Source organism: Ochotona curzoniae, unplaced genomic scaffold, assembly GCF_017591425.1.
Source record: "Ochotona curzoniae isolate NIBS_2020 unplaced genomic scaffold, NIBS_Ocur_1.0 patch374, whole genome shotgun sequence".
NCBI lineage: Eukaryota > Metazoa > Chordata > Mammalia > Lagomorpha > Ochotonidae > Ochotona > Ochotona curzoniae.
In genome coordinates, this window is record NW_024466944.1 from 326,528 (window position 1) to 334,859 (window position 8,332).

The following is an 8,332-nucleotide window of genomic DNA, read 5'->3' on the forward strand; positions in this document are numbered from 1 at the left end:
TACAAGTTTTTCAAAGGAAGAATTACTGTCATTGGGAATCTTTAGGATTGACTCACATCCCAGAAGCACAGTGGGTTCAACCTGGAGCTACCTAAGCAGCAATTCAAAGAACCAAATACCTAGAGCTCCTTAGCCGGGCAGCCAGCAAGCAGAGCCTGGAGCCAAATGGTGCACTGGCCACCCAGGGAGAGCTTACCATGTGCACATGGTGGCTGTAGTCTGGGATCCAGGCATGAGGCACCCATCCTGAGACCCATCAGCCGCCAGGAGGCTGCTGGAAATTTGAGAATGAGTAAAATATCAAATGTAAGATCGCTTTCTCTCCATTTAAAATGCAAATTTACAAATTAGTATAAACTTTATAACATGCTGTGAGTTTGGCTACTTAAATTGTTGATGTTATGTTGTGGCTTTTCATTAGACAGGATGATATTCTGCCAGCTTTGCTTTCAGATCAGAGATGGTCTCCCCAAGAAACTGTTGAATTTGTCTGAATGATAAAAGCCTAGACTCTATGCATGGTACATGCTCACAATGAAAGAATCATGACTGGATTTGAATTGTACTACTGCAACAAGATGGAGGAATCCACCATGGTGAGAGGGCTTAGGGAGGGGTTGGGGGAATCCCAGAGCCTATGAAACTGTGTCATAAAATGAAATAAAACAAATATTCATGATGACACTAACAATAAAATAGTTATAATCAGACAAGTCACATTCATCAACACAAAGGCACTGGTAAATAAGTTATGTAGATGTCAGAACAATCCAATTACATTTGTTTCAGTGACTTTTCCAAGACTGATTAAATTAGCTTTGATTGATAGACAGTGGATCAAGCTGAGGAAAATGGAATTTGAAATTAATACTTAGGCAGCTTTGGTTTGCTTCAAATATTGTACATTTTTCTACAAACAGCTGCAGCTGAAAATGTTCTTCTCGTATTTGTATTTCCCATTTATCTGACCTTCCTATATACAGTAATCTCTGAAGATCCACATGGGATATATTCTAAACACCCTCCTGACCAGTTTTTACCAAAATTCTTAGATAATAATAAGTCTACTATAGGTTTTTTTTTTAAATTGTATTTTGACAATCGTTACATAGTTAATTAGGGTAAAAAGGTTCAAGGGCTACAGGAACGTGGGTAAGACTATTATTTTTTCCATATTGTTTCCTTCATGTTTAAAGGGGGGTATTAAGGGAGAAGGCCCACCCAATTTCCCACCCTCCCCAGGTCCCGGATGTAGGGTATGCTCTGAGGTTCTTGCTTAAGAGGTTTTGATACTTCAGCAGTTATGAATCGCTGCAGGTCTTGCCACTCCAAGCACTGTGAGGTCTTTGAAGAATCCATTGATTGACGTAATCCATCATAGAGTCTCTGTTTGCCCCATATTTCGCTGCCAAGATATAGCTGAGATGGTTGGGTGACCTGTTTGTAGGCTTTTTCTTATGCAAATAGACTTATCAAAAAGTCTACTTTAAAATAAATATGAGATTAAAATAGTAACTGACAATTACAACAATTATTAAAATATAAAAATACTTTCATAGAAGTTATTTGCATGTGGTTTTTCTCTCTCCTTCAAATATCTCAGAGAAATAAATGACTTTATAAGAAAATTACACATGCCAAAGGGAATAATGATGATGTCGACGTGAGGGTTTATAGTAAGATGGACCAGACTGACTGGAAAAATAAGTTTGTTATCAAGTATGTATTCCTCGGTGACTCTGGGCTGCTTAATTGTTTTGTAGCTTGACCAGACAAAAGCTAGATATATACAACACACAAATTGGTCAAAGTTCAGTTGCTTTTCAGTTGATCAGATGGATGACTGATGATTATTCTGGGCACTGATTTGCCTATTTTATCATTTCCAAGTTTGGCAGAAAGCATGAAATTAAGCAGTTCAGAATAACCCCATGGATTTAAGCAAACTTATTTTTCCAGTCAATCTGGTCAATCTAACTATAAACGCTCATGTCAACATTACCATTATTACCTTTGGAATTGTTCCCAATTCCTTGCACAGAAAATAACTGACTATTGTTTCATTACACAGAGTGACAATTGTGATTCATAAGCTATCTCTCTTCTGGCAAAGCTGATATCTTTCCTCTGCTTTCACAATTTATATGAGCAAGACAAAAGCACTTTCCCAAATGCTTTAAAAAAAAGCTTTCAGGAAAAAAATAAGGCTCGAAGGAATGGTGAATTCAGAGAATCATTTTGTGGTATTAGGAAGAAATTTGAACCACTTTAGACTTCTATAAAAGAAGTTTTTCACGGAATTATGCCTTGAAAACAAACTTCTGGTTTCTCTCAGAAGTAAATTTTCTATTGAGCATTCATATGAATTGTAAATCATCACAAGATATTTGATAAACAACTATTTATTATTGTTCACTATTTAAACACACCTAAAATCATTTCATTTTTAAATAGTAAGTAACTTCTTTGTTTTATATTCATACTTTCTTTACATCAAAACATGTAAGAATTCTAGTAGGTTTCTTTTTAAAGGTAGATTTTGATATTAAATACATTTTCTCATTTTAATCTTACATTTTCAAGAGATATTCCTAACTCCAGTTATCTGAAACCTTGAAATGTTTCCATGATTAACTAGGCTTGTAAAAGTTGCTGCCTCTGTGTCCTCGCCTTGAATGCACCAGAATCCTATACGGGCACCAGTTCTAATCCTGGCAACCCTACTTCCCATCCAGCTCCATGTTTGTAAGCTGGGAAAGCAGTCGGGATAGCCCAAAGCCTTGGGACCCTGCACCCACTTGGGAGACCAGGAAGAGTTCCTGGCTCCTGGCTTCAGATTGGCTCAGCTCCAGCCATTGCAGCTGCTTGGGGAGTGAACCATCAGAAGGAAGATCTTCCTCTCTGTCTCTCCTCCTCTCTGTATATCTGACTTTGCAATAAAAATAAAATAAATCTTAAAAAAAAGTTGCTGCCTTTATTCTTCCTACTCTGTAAGCAGATCTGAGACTGAGAAAAACAGAACCAGGTTTCAATTATTTCTGAAAAGTGTGGCACAAAAATAATTCCTGTTATAAGCTGGTTACAAAACAAGGACATGTGTAGTGAGGGATTTTTTTTTAACAGAAAAAAAAATGGTATCTCTGAGAATCCCATTACACAGCTTATATGTTTTGTCCCAAAATGGTAAGGTGAGGGCAAAATCTCAACATCAGTTTCAAAGGACTGCCTCTGTGAGGGGACAGCGGTCACAGAGCACTGGGTCTCCACCTTTCTCAGCTGGTGAAAAAATGCAAGGTGTTTTTTGTTGTTGTTGTTTGTTTGTTTTGTTTGTGCAATGGGTGTGAAAGAGGGCAGGAGCTTGGTTGATGTTGGATCTCTAACAGAGAAATCAGATTCTTCTTTTCACATCAGCAGAAAAGTTAATTTTAAAAACACTTGGGAAGTTACTCTTCCACTCTCAGGAAGACTAAGAGAAGGAAGTTGTCAGTACAACCCCCTTCTAGGCCATAACAGAATTCTTGAAGGTGGGAGAGCCTGCAGAAGTGAACGAAGGCTGCTGCTTCCACCAAGGCATGGAAATCTGATGTGACCGTAACCAAAACTCAAATTTCTGGGAGAGAATCTCTCAGGACTATGAATAGTACAGAGCCCAGCTGGGGTAAAATATGGAAGAATCATCCCATCTGACCCACTGTGGTGGCCTTCACAAAGCCTCAGTGAGAGTAAAGTTCATGGTGGGCACAGCTCCCATCAAATCAAGCCTCAGGAACACACCTATTCTTGTCTGCTGGGACTTAGGGGGTAACAAAATGATCTCACTGTCCCTAGATGGTGACAGGTATGCCCAGAACACAGAGAGCAGAGAAGTAGTTGAGCCATGGCTGTGGGAGTAGTAGAAGGAGTAACAGCTAGAGGGCAGTTTCCCATAATCAATAAAAGAATCTCTGAGTAGCACAGTTTGGAAAAATTTAGGAGACTTTCTCTGCATGATGATATGTAGTTTTGACAAGTTAGGATAAACTGTAGAGAAGCCCTACACCCATAAAGACCATCCCAAACACCACATTCTCCTGGAGAAGAATTATGCAGCACATATTTAATCTGAGCATGGTCAAGATTCCCCAAAAGAGAAACAGCACAAAGTAATCAGATGGGTCCAATATTGCCCGATTCTGTATGTAGCCAGAAGTAGCTCTTGAAGCAGGTAGAAAAGGAGGGCATGGGTGACCGGTGGCCATAAAGCAAGTAGGTGAATATTGCTTTGCTAAGCAATTTTTTGCCTTTTATTTGCCAATTATTTGCTGCCTTCAGCCTGTCAGGTAGCACATCATGCAAGATGACCGTCTAACCATTCCCAGACCTTGTTCACAAACTCTTCTATCCTCTCCACTGTGTGGTGGGCCCACAGGGGCAGTTTTATCACTTGCGCATTCTCCTCTTCTTCGGCTTTTTTTCGGCGGGCTGATGATCACACATTTGCTCTTACCTTCTAACCGGGGTCCCAATTAGGTCAGTTCTACAAGACTGCTAATATGTCTCTGATGAGTACCACATTTTCCTGTGTCATCACTGACCCATTGTGGGAAGGCATCTGACTGTTAGCACTGTACCCTGAAGCTTCAGTTTGTATAAAGTTCAGGGTATCTTTGTGACAAAGTAAATCTTAAATCCTAAGACAGTCTGAAATGGTTTTTTCACACACTTCGTGTTCAAAACGAATTCTATCCTTTTTCTAAAAGATTCATTTTAATCATTTGAAGCATAGAGTTACAGCCAAAATGGTCATCAGTATGCCAGACTGAAGCCAGGAGCTGGGAGCTTGGAATCAGGGAACCACACACTTGGACTGTACCTTACTGCTTTACCAGCTGCATTTGTGGGGAGATGGATTAAAAGTGAAGCAGGGTCTGGTGAGGTGGCACAACAGGCTAATCCTCTACCTGCTAGTGTTGCCATCACCTAGGGATGCTGGTTCACACCCCAGCTTCTTCACTACCCAAACAGCTCCGTGCTTAAGGTCCAGGAAAAGCAATAAAGAACGGCCCAAGTTCTTGGGTTCCTGAACCCACATGGATGTCCTGGAAGAATCCCTCAGTTCCGGGCTTCAGATTGGCCCAGCGCTATTGATTGCTGCCATCTGGCAAGTGAACCAGTAGATAGAAGATTTGTCTCTGTCTATCTTCTTCTCTCCAAGAATCTAATGTGCATTTCCAATAAAAATAAATAAATATTTAAAAAAATAAAGTAAAGCAATGGGAACTAAAATTATAACCCATATGGATACCAGTACAGCAGGCAATGCTTTAACAAATCGACAATGGCAGCCCACCAATACTACACTTTTTCTACACGGTATATTCATACATTAAGTCAGTTTACATGTGACATGTTTATGTGTGATTGTTATTCACTTTAGACATCAAGAACAGTGGGAGAAAGTCACTGACTTAGCCATTGAGGAACTACTTTCCCATACTTTCATGTTATCAGTTTACAGAGAAAGGCAAAAAGTGGAGTGCTAATCATTCAGATAGGGGATCATGAATCACTTTTTCTATAATGACACTAAGAGGTACAATTATTGCTACTTAAAGTATAGCAGGTGCTTCCTGGATCACAGCATTTTAAGAGAATCTTGTTAGCTGGGAAGTCGCAGGACACCCTCACAGCACCTGTACCACTCTGGTCAGTATTTAGTCTCTATAGTTATCATTCAATCCACAACATCCAATCAGGATAAACAGGAAACTGATCTGAAAAGATCTTGGAACTTCTCAGCTCAGCCACTGCACTGGGTAGAAGGGGGAAGGTGAAATGATGTTATAATGAAGAAGGTGCCATGAGTCATAAAAAAACAGGTTTTAGCTTCATTCACTCGCTTCAAGTTTTTGTTTGCTGTGAAAGGCAAACAATTGCTTAGCAAAGGGATATTTACATTATTTTTAAATGTCTGTTTACACTTGAACCAGAAAAACTAGATGAGTAGATGGGGATCAGAGATTTTTTTTTTTTTTACTTTGACTCTTCTGCAGTATTTATTACTTTCTTTTATCTAATATATTTTCAAACCAAGAATTTGCTGAGACTCACTCAACTGAGAATTTAGTGGATCTCAGATACTTAAAACTCTTAGGGAGAAGTAAAAATGCAATGTTAGAGAGGAATGAAGAGGAAGTTATTAACTCAAATAATTGTATTAGTTTCAATATACTTAAGTAGACAGTCTTACCTAAAATGACTTAAAAACAAGAGAAACATTAACCCCAGAGCACACAGATAAGAGAGGAACAGAAAACGTTGACTTTCATTAACTGTGGCACAAGAACTTCTCTCGCTTCCTCCAGACTATTTCCTCTGTATATTTTTGTCATCTTGAGCGTAGATGAAGATAGCCACATCAGTTTGAGAAAACAAGGAACATAGTGACACTATCTCTAACTAAATTTTCTTAGGAGAGAGACAGACAATTTTTGCAGAAATCTCATACACAGTGTCACTCATGAGGCATGGTAGAGTCTTACAGACCATATGCCAAGGACGAGATTAACATGAGTAGCCAAATGGCAACAATTGTGGTAATAGTAAGCTTGAAGAGGCAATGATCTTGTCCAGGAAAACCATAGTCAAAAAGCGACAATTTCCTTATGTTGGGGAATCTGAGTGCAAAGGGTCCAGGTGCAGAAAATAAGTTAAGAAAAGAATCCATAGAAGGTTCAGTGGTAGGAAAGATTCAGTGACAGTTCAAAAGTACTGACACTGCAGTCAAGGAGTGAGCAGGCTCAGAAGCTAAGCTGATGCAGTGCCCAGGAGCTGAGGTAGTTTATTTCACAAGATTCTCAAGTTTGGGAAGGAATTTTTATCATTTTTAGGGTGGGATTTGTTTCGTGCAGTCGCAATTGAAATAACATTTGAGATACCAGTTTACATCTCTCAACGGTGTGCTTTTCTAAAATTATAATGAATTAAAGAGAGATCCATAATCAAGAGAAAATGGAAAATGGCTACTCAAATAGATACCAATTTTTCCCCTGATCAACTGAAAAGAAGTAATTTGACTCAGGTTTTTAGCTGTTAATATTAGAGGTCCATTATTTAACAAAGAGATAATAGTGGAATTGTTAATGTGTGCCACACAAGTCAACATTACACGATAATATTTCTCTTTTATTCCTTGTTATTCTCTTTTATTCCTGATCCAGCTCCCTGTCATGTCTCATATTTCCCCTTCACAGATTTGCGGCCCTATTGTCTTAGATGTTTCTGAAAGAATGTTTCGTCTTCTCTATGTACATTTGACTGGGAAGGAGTGTCATCCTGGCTAAACTGGACTAAGAAACATAATGATAGTGATTGTAACTCTAAAAGCCTAAATAAGTTACGAAATAGCTTAAGGATGGGAATAAAATTCTAGGTTGATTTAATTCACAGTGTTCACTATAAGATTATAAGATTGTCCATTTGGGGGGAAATATGTTGAAATTACTAGAATCTGGAAAACTTTAACAATAGAAGGGATGAATATCAAATGAGGGAAGGAAGGAAGGCCAGTGTTCATAATAGTGCAATGAGTAAGCAACTAGACGCAATCCATTTCATTAGTATAGTCATTCTGCCTATGCATAAAATCTTGATGCTCTTAGTTTTTACTACACCTTATTTACTGACTTTTGTGTATCAGGTTTGTTTAGAAACAGCATGCACACCTAGTCCTAATACCGGTATTCTTAAAGCCACAACAAGAGTTTTCACAGAGAATAATCATAAGTCCAGTGTAATTATTCATCCAGGTTGTGTAAACAGAATAGGACAGCACAATGTTCCAGTATGCAAATACCCATGATGGACACACTGTCGGAACATTTTAAGTGCACAGTGTTCCTTTATAATCCTCACCACTCACCAACCCACCCTCCCAGCCAAAAAACCCACAAATATCTGTGTGGACACAGAGAATTCCAGACAAGCTACACAAGCTAAGTTCAGAGTCTTCCAATACTTGCCGGAGACCAGCTCCAGCTGACTGAGAGCTTGCAAAGGATGCATGGATTGGCGAGATGATAGGAAGAGATAAGACATGGACCACTATGACTTGATGCTCATAATGGACAACTCAGAAAAGTTGCCTTCTTTATTTATACATAAATCATCACAAGTTTTTTCACAACATCCAATTGTTTCATTTTTCATTACATCATGGTTATGAAAATGCAAGAAGCAATCCTAAAAAATATTTTTCTATTTCAAAGAAAACATTCTTAACAAACCATTACTCATTGAAACCTGCAATCACCTGGCTGAAGCCAGGAACTCCACGGTTGGCAGCGCATGCAGT

General features: G+C 38.8%; 1 pseudogene; it reads right to left on the reverse strand.

Annotated features, from left to right (window-relative positions):
- Positions 1 to 3,443: 3,443 nt before the first annotated feature.
- On the reverse strand, positions 3,444 to 4,578 carry LOC121167485 (annotated as a pseudogene).
- Between the last annotated feature and the right edge of the window lie 3,754 nt (positions 4,579 to 8,332).